Source organism: Salmo salar, unplaced genomic scaffold (genome assembly GCF_905237065.1).
Source record: "Salmo salar unplaced genomic scaffold, Ssal_v3.1, whole genome shotgun sequence".
NCBI lineage: Eukaryota > Metazoa > Chordata > Actinopteri > Salmoniformes > Salmonidae > Salmo > Salmo salar.
In genome coordinates, this window is record NW_025549127.1 from 7,783 (window position 1) to 33,800 (window position 26,018).

The 26,018-nt window shown below is 40.4% G+C and overlaps 1 pseudogene; it reads right to left on the reverse strand.

Annotated features, from left to right (window-relative positions):
- Window positions 1-1,286: 1,286 nt before the first annotated feature.
- On the reverse strand, window positions 1,287-26,018 carry LOC123735844 (NLR family CARD domain-containing protein 3-like; annotated as a pseudogene).

Here is a 26,018-nt window from a genome sequence, read left to right on the forward strand (position 1 = left end):
AGCAGCTTCACTCCTGAATCCTTCAGGTCATTGTTACTCAGGTCCAGCTCTCTCAGGTGTGAGGGGTTTGACCTCAGAGCTGAGACCAGAGAAGCACAGCCTTCCTCTGTGACTCCACAGCCTGACAGCCTGACAAAGAGATCATCATGACTTCACATACACACTGTTAATTTAACGAGTAGTGTAGAAGGACAATGGCAGATGCATTTGGTTTATTCTCTCAAACAACATATATATTCATATCTTCTTCATCTTAAGTCAAACATGTCTGATATGAACATTGACATAAACCCTCTACATACTTGAGTTTCTCCAGTCTGCAGTGTGGATCCTCCAGTCCAGCAGAGAGCAGTCTGACTCCTGAGTCTCCTGGGTGATTGTAGCTCAGGTCCAGCTCTCTCAGGTGTGAGGGGTTTGACCTCAGAGCTGAGGCCAGAGAAGCACAGCCTTCCTCTGTGACTAGACAGCCTGACAGCCTGCAAAGAGTCAAATCATATTAAAATCACACTGCTATTCTTTGGTGGTGAAAATATATATTTGTTCAACATGTTCAGATAAATCAGTGTCCTGAAACCTGCAATATATATTCATAAATGAATGAATGTATCATTATAAGAAATTACAAATTATGGAAGTATTGCTTGTAGAGAGAAACATGTATTGTACAAATGTTTGGGTTGACTGACCAGACCAGTTTAAAAAGCAGTATCAGTCAAAAGACAGACAGTGAGGTATCAGATTTAGATTGTATTGAGTATACAGTCCACACTATATATAATACTGACCTCAGAGTCTCCAGTTTACAGTGGGGATTCCCCAGTCCAGCAGAGAGCAGCTTCACTCCTGAATCCTTCAGGTCATTGTTACTCAGATCCAGCTCTCTCAGGTGTGAGGGGTTTGAACTGAGAACTGAGGCCAACACTTCACAGGATGTGTCTGTGAGTTTACATCCAGTGAGTCTGCCAACACAGAAGAAATACAATGACAGACAGGTTGTATTAAAAAGTTATTCTCAGCTTTCCTAGCTTACACCGTTATGGTGCACGAATAATGTACAGGCTGTGCATTCATGGCTCAATGCTACAACTTTACTGATCAGTTTGTATTGTAGTTTAAGAGTTTTCAGCTGATAGAAAGTTTAGTCAGCCAATGAAAATACTGTTGTTCCTACATTCAGTAAAGTTTGGTCTGAGGGATAGTCACATGAGTACTTACAGAGCCAGTCAGCCAATGAAAATACTGCTATAACTGCAATTTATTTTGGTGTGCGATATTTACAGTGATACTTACAGAGCTTTCCTGCAGCCTCTCACAGCTGGGAGCAGTCTCCTACGACCCTCCTCTGATGTCTTGTATTCCTTCAGGTCAAACACATCCAGAACCTCCTCTGATATCTGCAGCATGTAGGCCAGTGCTGAACACTGAGCATGTGTGAGGTTTTTGGATCTCTTTTCTGACCTCAAGTACACTTCGATTACATTCTGTACTGAATGGTCTTTCATCTCTATCAGACAGTGGAAGAGATTGATGCACCTCTCTGGGGACATGTTCTTCCTCTGCATCACCTTAAGGGATCGGATTATTTTCTGGACGCTCTCCGGACTGCTTTCTGTCTGTGTCACCAGACCTCGTAGGGAGTTTCTGATTGGACTCCAGTGACATGCCATGAAGGAAGCGGACAAAAAGGTCCAGGTGTCCATTCTTACTCTCCAAGGCTTTATCCACGGTACACTTCAGCAGCTCATGCAAGGTTAGCTCTTCAGACACACCTCTAGACTTTCTTTTGAGGAAGGGCTTCAGTGCATCCATGTTCCTGGCAGTGTAACAATGGTACATGTAGACAGCTGAGAGAAACTCCTGAATGCTCAGATGAACAAAGCAGTATACCACTCTCTGAAATAACACAGACTCTTCTTTAAAGATTTGTGTGCACACTCCTGAGTACACTGAGGCTTCTTTGACATCAAGGCCACACTCTTTCAGGTCTTCTTCATAGAACATGAGATTACCCTTCTCCAGATTGTCAAACGCCAGCTTCCCCAGCTTCAGAAGAATTTCCTTATCTGACTCCATGAGCTCCTCTTGATCCATCTCATCTCTTCCATGATATTTCTGGTTCTTCAGGCTGGTCTGAATGAGCAGGAAGTGTATGGACATCTCAGTCAGAGTCGTGGGCATCTCTCTCCTCTTGTCTGTACTCAACATGTGTTCAAGGACTATTGCAGAAATCCAACAGAACACCGGCATGTGGCACATGATGTGGAGGCTCCTTGATGTCTTTATGTGTGAGATGATTCTGCTGGCCAGGCCCTCATCACTGAATCTCTTCCTGAAGTACTCCTCCTTCTGTGGGTCATTGAACCCTCGTACCTCTGTCACCTGGTCAATACACTTAGGGGGGATCTGATTGGCTGCTGCAGGTCGGGAGGTTATCCATAGGAGAGCAGAGGGAAGCAGATTCCCCTTGATGAGGTTTGTCAGCAGAACATCAACAGATGATGTCTGGGTGACATCAGACACCTTTTCATTGTGCTGGAAATCCAATGGAAGTCTGCTTTCATCCAAACCATCAAAGATGAACATAGCTTTACAGGCAGTGAGTTTCTTTGCATTGCCTATGTCTAGTTCTGTGTGGAAGTCATTTAAAAGTCTGAGAAGACTGTACTGGAGATCTTTGATCAAGTTCAGCTCCCGGAAAGGAAGCACAAATATGATCTCCACATCTTGGTTTGCCTTCCCTTCAGCCCAGTCTAGGATGAACTTCTGCACAGAGACAGTTTTCCCGATTCCAGCGATGCCCTTCGTCAGCACAGTTCTGATGCTTCTCTCTTGGCCAGGTAAGGGTTTAAAGATGTCATTGCAGTGGATTGCTGTGTCATGTGAGGTTGGTGTCCTGGATGCTGTCTCTAGCTGCCACACCTCATGTTCATTGTTAACACCTTCACTCTCTCCTTCTGTGATGTAGAGCTCTGTGTAAATCCTGTTGAGGGGAGTTTGGTTCCCTGCTGTTTCCATGCCTTCTATCACACATTCATACCTCCTTTTCAGACTGGCTTTATGGTTTACTATAGCTCTCTGCACGCTGTCATCCACTACAAGGGAGGAGTAAAAGGATGTGTATCAGACATATTCATTGACAGGATGAAATGTGGGCCTGCACAACTACAGTAACTTATATTATCTCATATTATTGTAGTTAACCTGTTATGGCTAGGGGGCAGTATTTTCACGGCTGGATAAAAACATACCCGATTTAATCTGGTTACTACTCCTGCCCAGTAACTAGAATATGCATATAATTATTGGCTTTGGATATAAAACACTCCAAAGTTTCTAAAACTGTTTGAATGGTGTCTGTGAGTATAACAGAACTCAAATGGCAGGTCAAAACCTGAGAGATTCCTTTACAGGAAGTGGCCTGTCTGAGCATTTCTTGAACTTCTTTGCCATCTCTATCTTTTACAAAGGATCTCTGCTCTAACGTGACACTTCCTACGTCTTCCATAGGCTCTCAGAGCCCGGGAAAAAACAGAATGTCGTCATCCCAGCCCCAGGCTGAAACACATTATCGCCTTTCTCAAGTGGCCGATCAAGGGACTGTGGGCTTAGGCGCGTGCCCTGGCTGCCCCCGTCTTTGTGATTTTTCCTCTGTTTGCCGAAAAGGAGATTCCCGGTCGGAATATTATCGCGTTTTTACGAGATAAATTGCATAAAAAATGATTTTAAACAGCGGTTGACATGCTTCGAAGTACGGTAATGGAATATTTAGAATTTTTTTGTCACGAATTGCGCCATGCGCGCGACCCTGATATACCATTTCGGATAGTTTCTGGAACACACGAACAAAACGCCGCTATTCGGATATAACGACGGATTATTTGGGACCAAACCAACATTTGTTATTGAAGTAGCAGTCCTGGGAGTGCATTCTGACGAAGACAACAAAGGTCATAACATTTTTGTAATAGTAAATCTGATTTTGGTGAAGGCTTAACTTGCCGGGTGTCTAAATAGCTAGCCCGTGATGGCTGGGCTATGTACTTAGAATATTGCAAAATGTGCTTTCACCAAAAAGCTATTTTCAAATCGGACATATCGAGTGCATAGAGGAGTTCTGTATCTATAATTCTTAAAATAATTGTTATGCTTTTTGTGAACGTTTATCGTGAGTAATTTAGTAAATTGTTAGTAAATTCCCCGGAAGTTTGCGGGGGGTATGCTAGTTCTGAACGTCACATGCTAATGTAAAAAGCTGTTTTTTGATATAAATATGAACTTGATTGAACAAAACATGCATGCATTGTATAACATAATGTCCTAGGTGTGTCATCTGATGAAGATCATCAAAGGTTAGTGCTGCATTTAGCTGTCTTCTGGGTTTTTGTGACATTATATGCTAGCTTGAAAAATGGGTGTCTGATTATTTCTGGCTGGGTACTTTGCTGACATAATCTAATGTTTTGCTTTCGCTGTAAAGCCTTTTTGAAATCGGACAGTGTGGTTACATAAAGGAGAGTCTTGTCTTTAAAATGCTGTGAAATAGTCATATGTTTGAAAAATTGAAGTTTTTGTATTTTTGAGGAATTTGTAATTCGCGCCACGCCTATCATTGGATATTGGAGCAGGTGTTCCGCTAGCGCAACGTCTAGATGTAAGAGGTTAACTACATTTAAATCATATTGAGGTATTGACTTAGCACAGGTCTGCAAGTGTTCTTACTGTTTTCAGAGCCTCTTGCATCATTGGATTCCCTCAGGTGCTGTAGTACAGGAAGTGTTCTGGATCTCTTTCTACACTGAGGGCAGTCATAGTCTCCTGAAGGAGCAGGTTTCTCCCAGTATCTGGTGATGCACTGTCTGCAGAACCTGTGTCCACAGGTGATGGAGACCGGATCCCTCAGAACCTGCTGACACACTGCACACCTGGACTGATCCTCTGGCAGAGTAGACCATCCACTACAGAGATAAAGGAGAGAGAGATACTGATCCTCTAACAGAGTAGACCATCCACTACAGAGATAAAGGAGAGAGAGATACTGATCCTCTAACAGAGTAGACCATCCACTACAGAGATAAAGGAGAGAGAGATACAGAGTAGACCATCCACTACAGAGATAAAGGAGAGAGAGATACTGATCCTCTGGCAGAGTAGACCATCCACTACAGAGATAAAGGAGAGAGAGATACTGATCCTCTAACAGAGTAGACCATCCACTACAGAGATAAAGGAGAGAGAGATACTCATCCTCTAACAGAGTAGACCATCCACTACAGAGATAAAGGAGAGAGAGATACTGATCCTCTAACAGAGTAGACCATCCACTATAGAGATAAAGGAGAGAGAGATACTGATCCTCTAACAGAGTAGACCATCCACTACAGAGATAAAGGAGAGAGAGATACTGGTCCTCTAACAGAGTAGACCATCCACTACAGAGATAAAGGAGAGAGAGATACAGATCCTCTAACAGAGTAGACCATCCACTACAGAGATAAAGGAGAGAGAGATACTGATCCTCTAACAGAGTAGACCATCCACTACAGAGATAAAGGAGAGAGAGATACAGAGTAGACCATCCACTACAGAGATAAAGGAGAGAGAGATACTGATCCTCTGGCAGAGTAGACCATCCACTACAGAGATAAAGGAGAGAGAGATACTGATCCTCTAACAGAGTAGACCATCCACTACAGAGATAAAGGAGAGAGAGAGATACTGATCCTCTAACAGAGTAGACCATCCACTACAGAGATAAAGGAGAGAGTGATACTGATCCTCTAACAGAGTAGACCATCCACTACAGAGATAAAGGAGAGAGAGATACAGAGTAGACCATCCACTACAGAGATAAAGGAGAGAGAGATACTGATCCTCTGGCAGAGTAGACCATCCACTACAGAGATAAAGGAGAGATACTGATCCTCTGACAGAGTAGACCATCCACTACAGAGATAAAGGAGAGAGAGATACTGATCCTCTAACAGAGTAGACCATCCACTACAGAGATAAAGGAGAGAGAGATACTGATCCTCCAACAGAGTAGACCATCCACTACAGAGATAAAGGAGAGAGAGAGATACTGATCCTCTAACACAGTAGACCATCCACTACAGAGATAAAGGAGAGAGAGATACTGATCCTCTAACAGAGTAGACCATACACTACAGAGATAAAGGAGAGAGAGATACTGATCCTCTGACAGAGTAGACCATCCACTACAGAGATAAAGGAGAGAGAGATACTGATCCTCTAACAGAGTAGACCATCCACTACAGAGATAAAGGAGAGAGAGATACTGATCCTCCAACAGAGTAGACCATCCACTACAGAGATAAAGGAGAGAGAGAGATACTGATCCTCTAACACAGTAGACCATCCACTACAGAGATAAAGGAGAGAGAGATACTGATCCTCTAACAGAGTAGACCATACACTACAGAGATAACGGAGAGAGAGATACTGATCCTCTGACAGAGTAGACCATCCACTACAGAGATAAAGGAGAGAGAGATACTGATCCTCTGGCAGAGTAGACCATCCACTACAGAGATAAAGGAGAGAGAGATACTGATCCTCTGGCAGAGTAGACCATCCACTACAGAGATAAAGGAGGGTGCAGTAATTCCTCTAATAAACTCAGTTACAAGAAATTACACATTACAACAACAACAACAACAAACATCTAGTGACGTACCTAAAGGCTTGATGCTAATTATTTAACCTGTCTCCTCCCCTCATCTACACTGACTGAAGTGGATTTAACAAGTGACATCAATAAGGGATCATAGCTTTCACCTGGATTCACCTTGTCAATCTATGTAATGGAAAAAGCAGGTGTTCATAATGTTTTGTTCACTCACTGTATAAAAGATATATGACATAAACAACAAATGATAAGCAGATGCATTACAGTATGTACTCAGATACACAAAATACATCAGGTTTCAGATCTTGAAGGTTCTCCTCTTCAATAGTAATATCATCAATTCTGACCAGTAACTTACCTGGGGTCAAAGGTCCCTGATCCATTACTAAAATGCATAGGCTGATCCATAGAGAAGTAGCTCTTCATGGACAGATGACTGGGTACTGGAGAGACTGATCTCTGGAGAGACTGAGTTTGCTTGGAGATTCTGAAAAACATAATGAATCACCATGTAACTACATTTCAAAATATATCCAAATTATATATCGATAGATTACATACATTACATAAAGCATTAAAATATATGGCATTACATAAAGCAAAAAACATACACTGAGTGTACAAAACATTAAGAACACCCTCCTAATACTGAGTGCCCCCCCCCCACCTTTTTGCCCTAAAATTAACCTCAACTCGTCAAGGCATTGACTCTTCAAGGTGTCGAAATCGTTCCACAGAGATGCTGGCCCATGTTGACTCCTATGATTCTCACAGTTGTGTCAAGTGGGCAGGATGTCCTTTGGGTGGTGGACCATTTTTGAGACACATGGGAAACTGTTAAGCGTGGAAAAACCCAGCAGCGTTGCAGGTCTTAACACTAATCTGTGCGCCTGGCACTGATTGATGTGGATTCAACAAGTGACATCAACAAGGGATCATAGCTTTTCATGTTTCAAGGAGCGGGAGTAAACAAAACTGTCAAGGAGGTGTGTAAACAAAACTCCTTAAAAATTTGGCAAGATAAGAAGTTGGGGTATGGGGGAGACAAAATACTGATGCCTACATAGAAAAACATTTTGGTTTACATAACTTAAAATGCATTTAATAAATAAATATCTTTAGGGTTACGGTATATTTTGGAGTTTTGGACAATGTTTTCATATGACCTCAATATTCTAAAAGTGTTACTGAGTTAACCTGGAAGCCTATAAGAAATCCTGCTATGCCCTCCAATGAACCATCAAACAGGCAAAGCATCAATACAGGACTGAGATCGAATACAACTACACCAGCTCTTCCGGACGACTATGTGATCACGCTCTCAGCAGTCAATGTAAGACCTTTAAACAGGTCAACATTCACAAGGCCGCAATGCCAGACGGATTACCAGGATGTGTACTCTGAGCATGCGCTGACCAACTGGCAAGTGTCTTCACTGACATTTTCAACCTTTCCCTGTCCGAGTCTTTAATACCAACATATTTTAAGCAGACCACCATAGTCCCTGTGCCTAAGAACACTAAGGTAACCTGCCTAAATGACTACCGACCCGTAACACTCACATCTGTAGCCATGAAGTGCTTTGAAAGGCTGGTCATGGCTCACATTAACACCATCATCCCAGAAACCCAAGACCCACTGCAATTTGCATACAGCCCCAACAGATCCACAGATGATGCAATCTCTATTGCACTCCACACTGCCCTTTCCCACCTGGACAAAAGGAACACCTATGTGAGAATGATATTCATTGACTACAGCTCAGCGTTCAACACCATAGTGCCCTCAAAGCTCATCACTAAGCTAAGGACCCTGGGACTAAACACCTCCCTCTGCAACTGGATCCTGGACTTCCTGACGGGCCGCCCCCAGCTGGTAAGGGTAGGTAACAACACATCCGCCACGCTGATCCTCAACACGGGGGCCCCTTAGGGGTGCGTGCTCAGTCCCCTCCTGTACTCCCTGTTCATTCATGGCTGCACGGCCAGGCACGACTCCAACACCATCATTAAGTTTGCTGATGACACAACAGTGGTAGGCCTGATCACCAACAACGATGAGACAGCCTATAGGGAGGTCAGAGACCTGGCCGTGTGGTCCCAGGACAACAACCTCTCCCTCAACGTGATCAAGACAAAGGAGATGATTGTGGACTACAGGAAAAAGAGGACCAAGCACGCCCCCATTCTTATCGACGGGGCTGTAGTGGAGCAGGTTGAGAGCTTCAAGTTCCTTGGCGTCCGCATCACCAACAAACTAACATGGTCCAAGCACACCAAGACAGTCGTAAAGAGGGCATGACAAAACCTATTCCCCCAAAGAATACTGAAAAGATTTGGCATGGGTCTTCAGATCCTCAAAAGGTTCTACAGCTGCACCATTGAGAGCATCCTGACTGGTGGCATGACTGCATGGTATGGCAACTGCTCGGCCTCCGACCGCAAGGCACTACAGAGGGTAATGCGAACGGCCCAGTACATCACTGGGACCAAGCTTCCTGCCATCCAGGACCTCTATACCAGACGGTGTCAGAGGAATTGCCCTAAAAATTGTCAAAGACTCCAACCACCCAAGTCATAGACTGTTCTCTCTGCTACCGCACGGCAAACGGTACCGGAGCGCCAAGTCTAGGTCCAAGAGGCTTCTAAACAACTTCTACCCCAAGCCATAAGACTCCTGAACACCTAATCAAATTGCTACCCAGACTATTTGCATTGCCCCCCCTCCCCTATACGCCGCTGCTACTCTCTGTCATCATCTATGCATGGTCACTTTAATAACTCTACCTACATGTACATATTACCTCGACTAACCAGTGCCCCCGCACATTGACTCTGTACCGGTACCCCCTGTATATAGTCTAGCAATTGTTATTTTACTGCTGCTCTATACTTTTATCTCTTATTCTCATTCATACTTTTTAAACTGCATTGTGGGTTAGGGCTTGTAGGAAAGCATTTCACTGTATTCGGCGCATGTGACTGATAAAATTTGATTTGATTCAACTTGTCAATCTACGTCATGGAAAGAGCAGGTGTTCATAATGTTTTGTAAACACAGTGTCTTAAAATATATGACATAAACAACAAATGATAAGCAGATGCTTTACAGTATATACTCAGATACACAAAATACATCTGGTTTCAGATCTTGAAGGTTCTCCTCTTCAATAGTAATATCATCAATTCTGACCGGTAACTTACCTGGGGTCAAAGGTCCCTGATCCATTACTAAAATGCATAGGCTGATCCATAGAGAAGTAGCTCTTCATGGACAGATGACTGGGTACTGGAGAGACTGATCTCTGGAGAGACTGAGTTTGGTTGGAGATTCTGAAAAACATAATGAATCACCATGTAACTACATTTCAAAATGTATCAAAATTATATATCAATAGATTACATACATTACATAAAGCATTAAAATATATGGCATTACATAAAGCAAAAAACATACACTGAGTGTACAAAACATTAAGAACACCCTCCTAATACTGAGTGTCCCTCCTCTTTTTGCCCTACAATTAGCCTCAACTTGTCAAGGCATCGACTCTTCAAGGTGTAGAAAACGTTCCACAGAGATGCTGGCCCATGTTGACTCCTATGATTCCCACAGTTGTGTCAAGTGGGCTGGATGTCCTTTGGGTGGTGGACCATTTTTGAGACACACGGGAAACTGTTGAGCATTAACAACCCAGCAGCGTTGCAGTTCTTGATACAAATCGGTGCGCCCGGCAGCAAGAAAGTAAAATAAATAGGTTTTGATTATGTTTTAATGGTAATGGCGACATACAGTGGGGGAAAAAAGTATTTGATCCCCTGCTGATTTTGTACGTTTGCCCACTGACAAAGAAATGATCAGTCTATCATTTTAATGGTAGGTTTATTTGAACAGTGAGAGGCAGAATAACAACAAAAAAATCCAGAAAAACGCATGTCAAAAATGTTATGAATTGATTTGCATTTTAATGAGGGAAATAAGTATTTGACCCCTCTGCAAAACATGACTTAGTACTTGGTGGCAAAACCCTTGTTGGCAATCACAGAGGTGGCTGGCTGAGGGAAGGAGGTTCTCACCCAAGATTTGACGTTACATGGCCCCATTCATCATCTCTTTGATGCGGTGAAGTTGTCATGTCCCCTTAGCAGAAAAAGACCCCAAAGCATAATGTTTCCACCTCCATGTTTGACGGTGGGGATGGTGTTCTTGGGGTCATAGGCAACATTCCTCCTCCTCCAAACAGGGCGAGTTGAGTTGATGCCAAAGAGCTCCATTTTGGTCTCATCTGACCACAACACTTTCACCAGTTGTCCTCTGAATCATTCAGATGTTCATTGGCAAATTTCAGACGGGTATGTATATGTGCTTTCTTGAGCAGGGGGACCTTGCAGGCGCTGCAGGATTTCAGTCCTTCACGGCGTAGTGTGTTACCAATTGTTTTCTTGGTGACTATGGTCCCAGCAGCCTGACAAGATCCTCCCGTGTAGTTCTGGGCTGATTCCTCACCGTTCTCATGATCATTGCAACTTCACGAGGTGAGATCTTGCATGGAGCCCCAGGCCGAGGGAGATTGACAGTTCTTTTGTGTTTCTTCCTTTTGCGAATAATCGCACCAACTGTTGTGTCATGACGTTGGCCTGTGGGTAAGGTTTATGACCCCCCCCCATAAATACCTTTCTCCCCCTCTCTGAATCTACTGAAGGACTTGAATAGCCTGTGTTAAATATAGAGAGTCTTGGAACATCAAACAAATGGGGAAAGGTACCACATATTTTGTTAATAAAACCAGTTGGAAATATGCTTGGGAACGTAATGAGTATGTATGTCAGTTCGGTTGTCATCTGAGACATTATGACTGATGACAGGACGACATAAACTGTATCTGAGAAAGTATACGCCCAGTAGTTATCAGAGTCACATGGAATTGTTATGCAATTGAAATGTTTGATATTGAAAATGTTTGTTAGGAGATGAAATGTAATTTTAGCTTCCGAATGAGAGATTTGGGTTTTCATAAGGAAAGTGCCCTGCTCGATCAGTGGCCCAACCCTGTGAAGAGACAGGGGTTATAAACGATGAAACACCTCCCTCCCCCTCTCCACTATATAATCCTTTGACGAAAAGATAACCAGGTGGTTCCAGTACTTCCTACGTGAGTCACGCCGCACGGATCAGTCAGGTCTGTTGGCCAACCCGGCCAGCATCTACGACCAATCTACCGAAGCGCAGCTCAGAGTAAATATTTATTGCATTTTCCTTTTCCAAATGGGCGGTAATTTAGAATGCATAAGATAATGTATTTACGATAGCATAGCTGCTGTTTCTTTGTTCCTAAATCTTCCCGCTCTTTCATTCAAGCCCAACCCCCTTTCCTTTGTGTAACCAGCTTTCATACAGGTTCCGTCCACCAGGGATGTTTTCTGTATGACATCATTGTATTCTGTGTATTTGTAATTCTGTGTGATTAGTTAGGTATTTAGTAAATAAATAATTAAACCCAATTTTGTATTGCTGATTCAACTTGTTAGCCAGGGTTCGTGAAGATAACCAAGAATTTACAACTTTCATTATGAGACTGAAAATAAGACAAGGGTTAACATTGACTGCTATCGATGTAAAATATTACTAAGTATTTTAAGAGTTTATTCGGAAGATAACGGCTCTATAAACGTTCTTCCGTGGTGCCCCGACTTTCTAGTTAATTACATTTACATGATTAGCTTAATCAGGTAATATTAATTACAGAGAAATCATTTTCTAAGTTAGCATGTCATATCACTTAATCCGGCATAGCCAAAGACACGACAGTTGTCACCTTTTCACCAAGCTGCTTGGCGATGGTCGTGTTGCCCATTCCAGCCTTGTGTAGGTCTACAATCTTGTCCCTGACATCCTTGGAGAGCTCTTTGGTCTTGGCCATGGTGGAGAGTTTGGAATCTGATTGATTGATTGCTTCTGTGGACAGGTGTCTTTTATACAGGTAACAAACTGAGATTAGGAGCACTCCTTTTAAGAGTGTGCTCCTAATCTCAGCTCGTTACCTGTATAAAAGACACCTGGGAGTCAGAAATCTATCTGATTGAGAGGGGGTCAAATACTTATTTCCCTCATTAAAATGCAAATCAATTTATAACATTTTTGACATGCGTTTTTCTGGATTTTTTGTTGTTGTTATTCTGTCTCTCACTGTTCAAATTAACCTACCATTAAAGTTATAGACTGATCATTACTTTGTCAGTGGGCAAACGTACAAAATCAGCTGGGGATCAAATACTTTTTTCCCCTCACTGTACGTAAATGCCAACAAAATAACTTTTTGGTCTGTGTGTGTGTGTGTGTGTGTGTGTGTGTGTGTGTGTGTGTGTGTGTGTGTGTGTGTGTGTGTGTGTGTGTGTGTTTCAACTATTTAACTGTAGTAGAATGCTGAGAAGGCAGCTAAAATTTTAAATATCGGTTATCGGTATCGGGTTGTTTGGCAAGGAAAATATCGGATATCGGGTTGTTTGGCAAGGAAAATATCGGATATCGGGTTGTTTGGCAAGAAAAATATCGGATATCGGGTTGTTTGGCAAGGAAAATATCGGATATCGGGTTGTTTGGCAAGGAAAATATCGGATATCGGGTTGTTTGGCAAGGAAAATATCAGATATCGGGTTGTTTGGCAAGGAAAATATCGGATATCGGGTTGTTTGGCAAGAAAAATATCGGATATCGGGTTGTTTGGCAAGGAAAATATCGGATATCGGGTTGTTTGGCAAGAAAAATATCGGATATCGGGTTGTTTGGCAAGGAAAATATCGGATATCGGGTTGTTTGGCAAGGCAAATATCGGATATCGGGTTGTTTGGCAAGGACAATATCGGATATGGGTATCGGCCAAAAATGTCATATCGATGCATCCCTATTAAACCTGTCTGGTCCCCTTCATCTACACTGATTGAAGAGGATTTAACAAGTGGCATCAATAAGGATCATTGCTTTCACCTGGATTCACCTTGTCAATCTACGTCATGGAAAAAGCAGGTGTTCATAATGTTTTGTGCACTCACTGTATAAAAAATATATGACATAAACAACAAATGATAAGCAGATGCTTTACAGTATATACTCAGATACACAAAATACATCTGGTTTCAGATCTTGAAGGTTCTCCTCTTCAATAGTAATATCATCAATTCTGACCGGTAACTTACCTGGGGTCAAAGGTCCCTGATCCATCACTAAACTGTACAGGATGATGCATAGAGGAGTCACTCTTCATGGACAGATGACTGGGTACTGGAGAGACTGGTCTCAGAGTTTGGTTGGGGATTCTGAAAAACATAATGAATCACCATGTAACTACATTTCAAAATGTATCAAAATTATATATCAATAGATTAAATACATTACATAAAGCATTAAAATATATGGCATTACATAAAGCAAAAGACATACACTGAGTGTACAAAACATTAAGAACACCCTCCTAATACTGAGTGTCCCCCCTCTTTTTTGTCCTCAGAACAGCCTCAACTCATTAAGAAATGGACACATAAGGTGTGGAAAGCGTCCCACAGGGATGCTGGCCCATGTTGACTCCAATGCTTCCCTCAGTTGTGTCAAGATGGCTGGATGTCCTTTGTGTGGACCATTCTTGATTCCTACCTGTCTCCTCCCCTTCATCTACACTGATTGAAGTGGATTTAACAAGTGTAACTTAATTGTAACATAATCACATAGGCCTACTGATTCACTTCATCTCAGTTCCACTTGAATCCTTCAGAGTCTATTGATGCACATACTTCATAGTATGTCCATATGTACAGTACCAGTCAGAAGTTTGGACACACCTCCTCATTGCAGGGTTTTTCTTTATTTTTACTATTTTCTACATTGTAGAATAATAGTGAAGACATCAAAACTATGAAATAACATATGTGGAGTCATGTAGTAACCAAAAAAAGTGTTAAACAAATCAAAATATATTTTATATTTGAGTTTCTTCAAAGTAGCCACCTTGATGACAGCTATGCACACTCTTGGCATTCTCTCAACCAGCTTTTTGAGGTAGTCACCTGGAATGCATTTCAATTAACAGGTGTACCTTGTTAAAAGTGAATTAGTTAATTAATTTCCTTCTTAATACATTTGAGCCAATCAGTTGTGTTGTGAAATGGTAGGGGTGGTATACAGAAGATTATTTATTTTACCTTTATTTAACTAGGCAAGTCCGTTAAGAACAAATTCTTATTTTCAATGACAGCCAAGGAACAGTGGGTTAAAACTAGTTAGGGCTAGGGGGCAGTATTGAGAATTTTGAAAAAAATATGTGGCCATTTTTAACTGCCTCCTACACCAACTCAGAAGCTAGGATATGCATATTATTAACGGATTTGGATAGAAAACACTCTGAATTTTCTAAAAACTGTTTGAATGGTGTCTGTAAGTATAACAGAACTCATATGGCAGGCAAAAACCTGAGAAAAATACAAGCAGGAAATTAGAATTTTGTGGCTGTACTATCTTTGAGTCATTGCCAATAGAACACACAGTGACAAAGGATTCATTTTGCACTTCCTACGGCTTCCACTAGATGTCAACGATCTTTATAAAGTTGTTTGAAGCGTCTATGATGAACAGAGACCGGATGAGAAGGAAGGGAAGTTGACGTCCCTGGGATGTCGTCACTTCATTATTGCGCGCTCATGTGAGATGAGACTTTGTATTTCAAACGTTTATCAAGACACAGGAGAGGTCCTGTTGAAATATTTATCCGTTTCACGTTCTCAAGGCCCTAAAGATTGATGCTAAACAACGTTTGACATGTTTGAACGAACGTAAATAGATTTTTTTTTTTACTTTTTGTCGTGACTTTTCCCTCCCCGCCCTACATTTTGAGTAGCCTACCGAACGCGCTAACAACATGGAACAACTTGGAGTTATTTGGACATAAATTATGAACTTTGTCGAAAGAAACAACATTTGTTGTGGACCTGGGATTCCTGTGCCGTCTGATGAAGATTATTAAAGGTAAGGGAATAGTTCTAATGTTATTTATGATGTTAGATGACTCCAACATGCCAGTTAACTGTATAGCCTAGTGTATTTTTCTGAGTGCAGTAGTCAGATTATTGCAAAGTGTGCTTTCCCAGTAAAGTTATTTTGAAATCTGTCAATGCGGTTGCTTTCACGAGATATTAATCTATAATTCTTTGAATAACAGTTTAATATTTTATCCACGTTTTATAATGAGTATTTTAGAAAATTCACCGGCAGTTTTTGGGGGAACACATTTTCTGAACATCACGCCACGATGTAAAATGCTGTTTTTAGATATAAATATGAACTTGATGGAACAAAAAATGCACGTATTGTCTAACATAATGTCCTAGGAGTGTCATCTGATGAAGATTGTCAAAGGTTAGTGCATAATTTTAGCTGGTTTTCTGCTTTTGGTGACGCCTGTCTTTGCATTGACAAAACATTACACACAGCTATTTTCAATGTACTCTCCTAACATAACCTAACTTTATGCTTTCGCCGTAAAACCTCTTTGAAATCGGACAATGTGGTTGGATTTAGGAGATGTTTATCTTTCAAATGGTGAAAAATAGTTGATTGCTTGAGAAATGGAAATTATTTGATTCTTGCAGTTTTGAATTTCCCGCCATGGTATCTTGTCAATAAATCCCGTTACCGGGATCAGAGCGGGAAGGGGTCCCCAACATATATAGTGATTTTGGTTTATGTCAGTTTAATTGTTTGTTATGGTATAAGTTGTTATTTTATGATTGTAAGTGATAAAATGAACTAGTAATTCTGAGTAATTACTACTCTAGTAAGGAATAACACGTTTCAGTACTACTGCAGTTGTTACATAATTCCAATAGATGGCAGCATAAGACCACAAATGATATTTCAGAATACTAGTTTAGCTTTTTCCCTGGATGCATCGCCACTCCCCTCACAGGAAAACTCCTGTGTGGCTTCTTTCTGTCCATTTCCACACTGCTAACGCAAGAGGAAGGACTGAAAAAGCATTTAACAGATTACTGTGAAGTAATATAACGATCGTTGATGTTTATTATTCCCTGTTTTTATGCTCATGTTTTACACTTCATTAATATAAAGATTATCATTAAGCCTGAACATTAATTCAGTCACCTCTGGTCGAGAAAAACATATTTTCCCAGTACATTCATTCTCTAATTCATCAACCAGCATCGACCCGCTCTGCCTTCTCGAGCAAGCCAGGGGCATGTGGAGGTAAATTTAATTTAAAGGTAAAATGTTGAGGTAAATTTACTAACCGGGAGGGTTGAATTATGTCATTTATTGGCGGGCTGGAAGACATGCTCATCTTTTCTATTCCGAGGTTGTTTACTCGCAATATCAGATATTAAGATGATGTTTCATAATGTATGTATACTGAGGTTGAAGTTCTGAGTAGTGATCATTTACCAGGGGTTCAATACCTGCTATAGTCACTATTTATTTGCTCTCCCAAAAGCAACACAGGCCTAATACGAGATATATAGCTAACTAAAGTAATGAGTGACCATTTTAGAAAATCATGGGACATATAGTCTGTGGTTGCATGCTATTTTATTTCAATCATATTGCTGCTTGTAGCCTATAACTGATGCTTCGTGGTCTTATGCTGCCATCTATTGAAAATATTTAGCAATTAAAAGTTATTAATTCACCTACAGACATTGGTGAGGCAGCTGAGAATTAAAAAAAACGTCATGTGTCCAGCCTACTTGAGGCGCCCTGAAAATAATATTCAAAAGATTAGTCCTTGGATACAGAGGGGTTAAACACTAAAGTTACCGTCCATCTAGTGAAGAGAGGAGAACCTGACAGAGGTAGCCAGCATCCGTCAACGATAGAGGGACAAGCCCTCCACGGGATTGAAGAGGTGGAAGAAACAACTGGGGAGCTCCATCGGTCCACAAGAAATGCAGGCAGCCGGTGATGATGTACTGGTAGCTAGGATAACTAGGATACTGCTGGTAGAGTAGCTAGCTAGCTTACCTAGCTGTACCGACTAGCTAGGATAACTAGGATGCTGCTGGTAGAGTAGCTAGCTAGCTTACCTAGCTGTACCGACTAGCTAGGATAACTAGGATGCTGCTGGTAGTAAATCAATTTATAACATTTTTGACATGCGTTTCTCTGGATTTTTTTGTTGTTATTCTGTCTCTCACTTTTCAAATAAACCTACCATTAAAATTATAGACTGATCATTTCTTTATCAGTGGGCAAACGTACAAAATCAGCAGGGGATCAAATACTTTTTCCCCCACTGTAAAAGTGTAAAATAAACACGTTTTTCTTTTGATTATTTAATTATCTACATCATGTTATTTCAAGATATCCCTTTGGAGCGCAACATCACGTTGTTAAAAAATAATCCTAAATTGGGCATGGCTATAAATTAGGCAAATTGAAGGCATCTCGGGCGTAATATGTGTTTGATGAAAATGAACATTGTATGCAACGTTGTAGGCAACATTATTGGCAAGGGACTTGATGCCTACTATGCTAAAGCTATTTAGAGTTGTTAAACGGGAGTGAAGAGTGTGTTGATATAACAGTAAAATTGTCAAAATTGTTATTGTAACAACGATCAGAATTGGTAAAGAAAATATGCATTCCATTATATTAGGCAATAATTAATAGTAGGAAAAGTGGTAGTGTCATGTGAAAATTCTATCAAATGTGTTACATTGCAACGAGTACAGTCAGGGTGCCGTAGAGCCCCTGCAGTACCTCCACAGACCCCGGATTGAGATCCCCTGATTTAGCAGATGCTCTTATCCAGAGAGATTTACAGTAACTGCATTCATCTTAACATAGCTATTTATTTTGGAAATAAACTTAATAAATTATTCATAAAACTGTCATCTTACCTCTTAGCTTTGTTGTCATGTCTCCCAGAGATTCTCATTTTAGAGGCAGGGCCCCCCTCTTCTCTCTCCCCAGAGAGACTCATTTTAGAGCACTGACCCCTAAACAGAGATCCAGCATGTTGGTTGTGGTTAACACAGTAACAACTAATTCTTGATTGTCAATTGTTCTCATTTATTCATTATCTCTTTGATAAATAAAACATTTACTAACAGACATAGAAACAGTCAGGTGATTTAATGCATCACATTAACTTGTAGGTGTGACATTTCATCTCCATGGTAACTGTCAATAATAATAATAAGTCACTGTTTGTTAAGGTAGTTCTAGACAGTACAGCAACAACAATAATAATAATAATAATAATAATAATAAGTCACTGTTAGTTAAATAAGGTAGTTATAGACAGAACAACAACAATAATAATAATAATAATAATAATAATTATGTCACTGTTTGTTAAGGTAGTTCTAGACAGCACAGCAACAACAATAATAATAATAATAATAATAATAATAATAATAAGTCACTGTTTGTTAAGGTATTTATAGACAGTACAGAAACAATAATAATAATAATAATAATAATAAGTCACTGTTAGTTAAGGTAGTTCTAGACAGTACAGCAACAACAATAATAATAATAATAATAATAATAATAATAAGTCACTGTTTGTTAAGGTAGTTATAGACAGAACAATAACAATAACAATAATAATAATAATAATAATAAGTCACTGTTTGTTAAGGTAGTTACAGACATTACAGCAACAACAATAACAATAATAATAATAATAATAATAATAATAATATGACACTGTTTGTTAACCTGTTTAGGATAGGGGGAAGTATTTTCACGGCCGGATAAAAAAACGTACCCGATTTAATCTGGTTATTACTCCTGCCCAGAAACTAGAATATGCATATAATGATTTGATTTGGATAGAAAACACCCTAAAGTTTCTAAAACTGTTTGAATGGTGTCTGTGAGTATAGCAGAACTCATACGGCAGGCCAAAACCTGAGAAGATTCTATATGGGAAGTGCCCTGTCTGAACATTTCTTGGCCTTCTGTAGCCTCTTTATCAAAAATAGAGGATCTCTGCTGTAACGTGACATTTTCTAAGGCTCCCATAGGCTCTCAGAAGGCGCCAGAACGGGGAATGATAACTCTGCAGTCCCTGGGCGAAAAACAGTAGGGCTTTTGGAAAGTGGTTGTTCTGAGAACAATGACACTGGTGCGCGCGTGCATGTGAAGACTCCATTTTCTATTTTCAGTGTTTGAACAAAAACAAGGTCTCCCGGTCGGAATATTATCGCTTTTTTACGAGAAAAATCGCATAAAAATTGATTTTAAACAGCGTTTGACATGCTTCGAAGTACGGTAATGGAATATTTAGAATTTTTTTGTCACGATACACGCCGGCGTCACCTTTCGGATACTGTCTTGAACACAAGAACAAAACGCAGCTATTTGGATATAACTATGGATTATTTGGAACCAAAACAGCATAGGTAATCCAATTTTTCTTATAGTAAATCTGAGTTTGGTGAGTGCCAAACTTGGTGGGTGTCAAAATAGCTAGACATGATGGCCGGGCTATCTACTCAGAATATTGCAAAATGTGAGTAATCGTGAGTAATTTTGTAAATTCACCGGAAGTTTTCGGTGGGTATGCTAGTTCTGAATGTCACATGCTAATGTAAAAAGCTGATTTTTATATAAATATGAACTTGATTGAACAAAACATGCATGAATTGTATAACATAATGTCCTAGGAGTGTCATCTGATGAAGATCATCAAAGGTTAGTGCTGCATTTAGCTGTGGTTTTGGTTTTTGTGACATTATATGCTAGCTTGAAAAATGGGTGTCTGATTATTTCTGGCTGGGTACTCTGCTGACATAATCTAATGTTTTGCTTTCGTTGTAAAGCCTTTTTGAAATTGGACAGTGTGGTTAGATTAATTAGTCCCGTGCTTCGACTACTCAGACCCCTCACACATCCGGTCCATTTTGATGACCTCACAGACACCATACCACTTCTGACACCAATGTAGCAAACAGCTGGGCAGGGAAGTGAACCCAGGTCGCACATGTAAAAGGCCAACAACCTACGCATCGCGCCATTGGCACCAATTGGGTCACTTGGTTGGAATTGTGAAGTGGCTCATATAGCGAGGATCACTGCACTTTAGTGGAGCTATGATAAATATTATTATGAAAGTAGAGGAATAATTAAAGTGGAACTATGAAAAAAATATATGAAATGTAGAGGATACTGCACTTTAGAGGAACTATGATACAATTACATTATCATATGAAATGTAGAGGATCACTACACTATAGTGGAACTATGATACAATTACATTATCATATGAAATGTTAAATGTAGAAGTATAATATATGAATATTGATATATTGAATTTGACTTGACCACGTCCAGAATGGACCACGTCCATTCTGTCAAAACACTAACACATGTTTTCTATCCAAGAGGAACATATAATCAATCATAGCACAACGACTTTCAAAATACTAACAGTTGATGGCATTACATAAACTGCATTACTTTTCATGTTTCAGTTCTACCTGCAGACAATAGACAATATAAAATCCATTGTTTTTTATAATTCAGTTTCCTTTTACTGTAAACCACTCTAGATTTTACTGTAAACCACTCTAGATTTTACTGTAAACCACTCTAGATTTTTGTGTTGAGTGTCGAATGTGTGCATTTTTGGCAACATACTGTGACGACCCTCCCACTCTGTCTGCCGAATTCTTTCTCTTTGCTCTTGTTTTCCTTAATAGGATGTCGGTGGGCGGAGCCTGGAGGGTCGTTAGCGAAATGGGACACACCTTGGCTCGGGTGTGTCCCGGGATAAATACTTCCCCATTCATTGAAGACTCTCTCCATGCATCATATTGTTTGGTTGTGGCATTTTTGTGTTTGTTTTGTTTGTTTGCTTTGGCACCATTCAAAATGAGTCATCTTTACTTTATAGAATGTACAGTAGAAACAAACAGGAAGTGACAGAATTGCTTCAGTAAAAGCTTTTTTAGCAACCTGAAATTGCTGCCAGTGATCAACAACAAATCCAACATACATGGCCTTTGGTTCCAAATGTGTAAAAATAAAACACAATTACAGTAAAGAAGGGAAAAAACACAAAAATGCACAGTCCTGTTCTAATCTATACAATCTTCAGCATTTGGCCACATGCTAGGTGCCTTACATATGAAACAGCCTACAAGGCAACATCCTCTGAGGCTGCTATTGAATCTGATCATCCTGTCAGGAATAGAGCTCACCAACTCTGGATTACAGTATATGTATCAGCCTATAAAACACTGGCAGCTAATCTGCCTGCATGGTGCTTTACCTATGAAACAGCCAACTAGGCAGCATCCTGATTGAATCTGATCAGCCTGTCAGGAATGGAGCTCACCCACTCTGTACATTTAAATATTATCCATAAAACATGAAGTGTCCCTTACAATTAAACACATATCAGTTATGCAAGCTAACAACCAACATAGATAAGAGGACTACATAGCTAACTAGCTAGCTAGCAAACAACCAACATAGATAAGACTACATAGCTAACTAGCTAGCTAGCTAACAACCAACATAGATGAGAAGACTACATAGCTAACTAGCTAGCTAGCTGACAACCAACATAGATAAGAAGACTACATAGCTAACTAGGTAGCTAGCTGACAACCAACATAGATAAGAAGAATACATAGCTAACTAGCTAGCTAGCTGACAACCAACATAGATAAGAAGACTACATAGCTAGCTAGTGTCGTGTCTTTGGCTATGCCGGATTAAGTGATATGACATGCTAACCTATAAAATTCTCTCTGTAATTAATATTACCTGATTAAGCTAATCATGTAACTGTAATTAACTAGAAAGTCGGGGCACCACGGAAGAACGTTTATAGAGCCGTTATCTTCCGAATAAACTCTTAAAATACTTAGTAATATTTTACATCGGTAGCAGTCACTATTAACCCTTATCTTATTTTCAGTCTCATAATGAAAGTTGTAAATTCTTGGTTATCTTCACAAACCCTGGCTAACAAGTTGAATCAGCAATACAAAATTGGGTTTAATTATTTATTTACTAAATACCTAACTAATCACACAGAATTACAAATACACAGAATACAATGATGTCATACAGAAAACGTCCTGGTGGACGGAACCTGTATCATGGCTAGTTACACAAAGGAAAGGGGGTTGGGCTTGAATGAAAGAGCGGGAAGATTTAGGACCAGAGAAACAGCAGCTATGCTATCGTAAATACATTATCTTATGCATTCTAAATTACCGCCCATTTGGAAAAGGAAAATGCAATAACTATTTACTCTGAGCTGCGCTTCGGTAGATTGGTCGTAGATGCTGGCCGGGTTGGCCAACAGATCTTCCTGTACTCGGAACAATGTCTCTGGTGGTAAATTCGATACGTGGTGGTATCTTCGTCTGTTTGTTAGACTGGATCCGTCGTCCGTCCTTTCCTAGCCCACGTCGACAGCGGCTAGGAAGTATCACTTCTGTAGTGAATAAGCTCAAAGTTCATACCATTCGCCATCAAAGCTCACGCCGAGGTTGGCATTTTCTGTACTTGACCTGTGTGTCCTTCTAACGTAGAGGCTGCAGACCTCCCGTACTGGAACTACGTGGTTATCTTTTCGTCAAAGGCTTATATAGTGGAGAGGGGGGAAGGAGGTGTTTCATCGTTTATAACCCCTGTCTCTTCACAGGGTTGGGCCACTGATCGAGCAGGGCACTTTCCTTATGAAAACCCAATTCTCTCATTTGGAAGCTAAAATTACATTTAATCTCCTAACAAACAATTTCAATATCAAACATTTCAATTGCATAACAATTCCAGGTGACTCTGATAACTAGAGGGTGTATACTTTCTCAGGTACAGTTTATGTCGTCCTGTCATCAATCATAATGTCCCAGATAACAACGAACCTGACATACATACTCATTACGTTATCAAGCATATTTCCAACTGGTTTTATTACCAAAATATGGTTCCTTTCCTCATTTGTTTGATGTTCCCAGACTCTCTATATTTAACAGGACAGCAGTCCTTCATAGGGTCAGTAAGAGAGGGGAAGGGAGAAAGGTATTTATGGGGGGGGGGTCATAAACCTTACCCACAGGCCAACGTCATGACACTAGCTAACAACCAACATAGATAAGAAGACTACATAGCTAACCAGCTAGCTAGCTAGCTAAAAACCAACATAGATAAGAAGAATACATAGCTAACTAGCTAGCTAGCTGACAGCCAACATAGATAAGAAGACTACATAGCTAACTAGCTAGCTGACAACCAACATAAATAAGAAGACTACATAGCTAGCTAGTGTTGGGATATATTTTCTTAAACTAGATGTGGTGCATAGCTTATGAATACATGAATGTTAAACATAACAGGTTTGTATTGTATTAACATAGATTGAGCAACATATAATAGACGTGACTAACTGGAGGGTTGCTGTGCAGCAGGGGTGTAGGCTGAGTTAGACTCGTGACACACACACACACACACACACACACACACACACACACACACACACACACACACACACACACACACACACACACACACACACACACACACACACACACACACACACACACACACACACACACACAGCCTGGTTGTGAAGCTGCTCAAGGACATGTGTCCGTGAGGAACTGGTAGAGTGGAAAATAACTGTAGCATAAAAACAGGCACTGTCCTTGGGGTTGCTGACTCTCGGGTGCAAACACGAAGATAAGCTGGAAGACAGTGATGCGCCAAGAGGCTGGGACCAGCCTGGGCGCCTGCGATAGGCTGAGCAAGTCTAAACCACGCTCAGCCTCTACTCTGACAGGCCTGCTCTGAGCGGGAACTATCTCTGTCAGAGTATTAAAGAAGAACTTTGTGTTTGAACAGTTAGTTCTCTGTTTGCCCTGCGTGGTGTTACAGGGAACCCATGTACACGAAGATTGCATTTACCATTTATCGCTTGACTATAATAAAAAGACATAGAATATATTCGGTGACTCCGTGTCGCACTTTGTCCTGATACCAGATTTGATTGACGCAACCTAACACTAGCTTGCTCACAAGACTAGCCAAGTTAGCTGCATTGTTGCATGCGATTGGCTGTGTTCTTGGGGATAGCAGAGAGCCTGGAGGACAGTGTTGCCTGTCAAGCATTGTTCAGGGTTTAAATGCCCCTCCAGTGTTTAGCTGCCTAAACTGATAATGAGCTCCAAACACAAATGAAAGCATGATGCCATCAGGAAATGTACCATCCCTTATTGTAGCAATCAATACAAATGTATGCGTTTCCCCACCGTGGGCTCTGCATCCTCAGCCATACTGTCAATCTATCATCGATATGTCCACTCCTAATTATAGAGTTTATCTCGTGTTCTCAACAAAACAACTTTTGTTATTAGTGATCATGAGATAAATAAAGTGTGATCTCAACATAACGTGGGAGTTATTTTATATTCATATGTCCTCTCTGGACATCCTGATGACTAGCGCGCCATATATTCTTATGGATGAGCTCTAATGTGAAGCTAACTGAAGCTGGCTAGCTTTAGAAAACCAGTATATCAAGCCTGTATGATAGTATACCCCTCAGGCTACGTTCAGGTTTCAGCAAGAGGCAGGCATCAACATGCCGAGTCGTAGGCAACAACCTGGGTTGTATTCATTAGTTTACTCCACAGCCAACAGTTTTGCAACATTGCATAAACAGTTTACTCCAAATGCTGTACAATGTGACCTAAATGGTTTAAGCTGCCAAACATTTTGCTATGGTGGGCACTAATGAATTCACTCAACCTGTTTTGAGGAAGTGTAAGTTGTTGTAAGTCTCTTCACAATATTTAGTTGTCTCTCTTTCAAACAACATACCTTCCTGAGTGAAAAGAGTTAACAGTAGATTAGAAAGAGAAAATGTTTGTTTGTTGCTTGTTGTGTTTTAAGCCTGTTTAGAGAAGACAAGTCTATAGACCTACGATACAGTAGGAGATCACCCTGGGGAACACAGGTGGGCACTGAACGAATCCACATCTAATTTACATCAAATACATTTTAAGGAGAGTAGGCCTATTATAACACTCTGTCCACCAAAAACATCAACTATATTAATACACATAACAATATCATCAACTATATGAATACACATAACAATATCATCAACTATATTAATACACATAACAATATCATCAACTATATTAATACACACAACAATACCATCAACTATATTAATACACATAACAATATCATCAACTATATTAATACACACAACAATATCATCAACTATATTAATACACATAACAATATCATCAACTATATGAATACACAATCGTCGTCTTACCTTTTATCTCTCTCTCAACAGAAGCAGAGTCTGGAATGATCCTTCGTCGTCAAAAGTTAATTT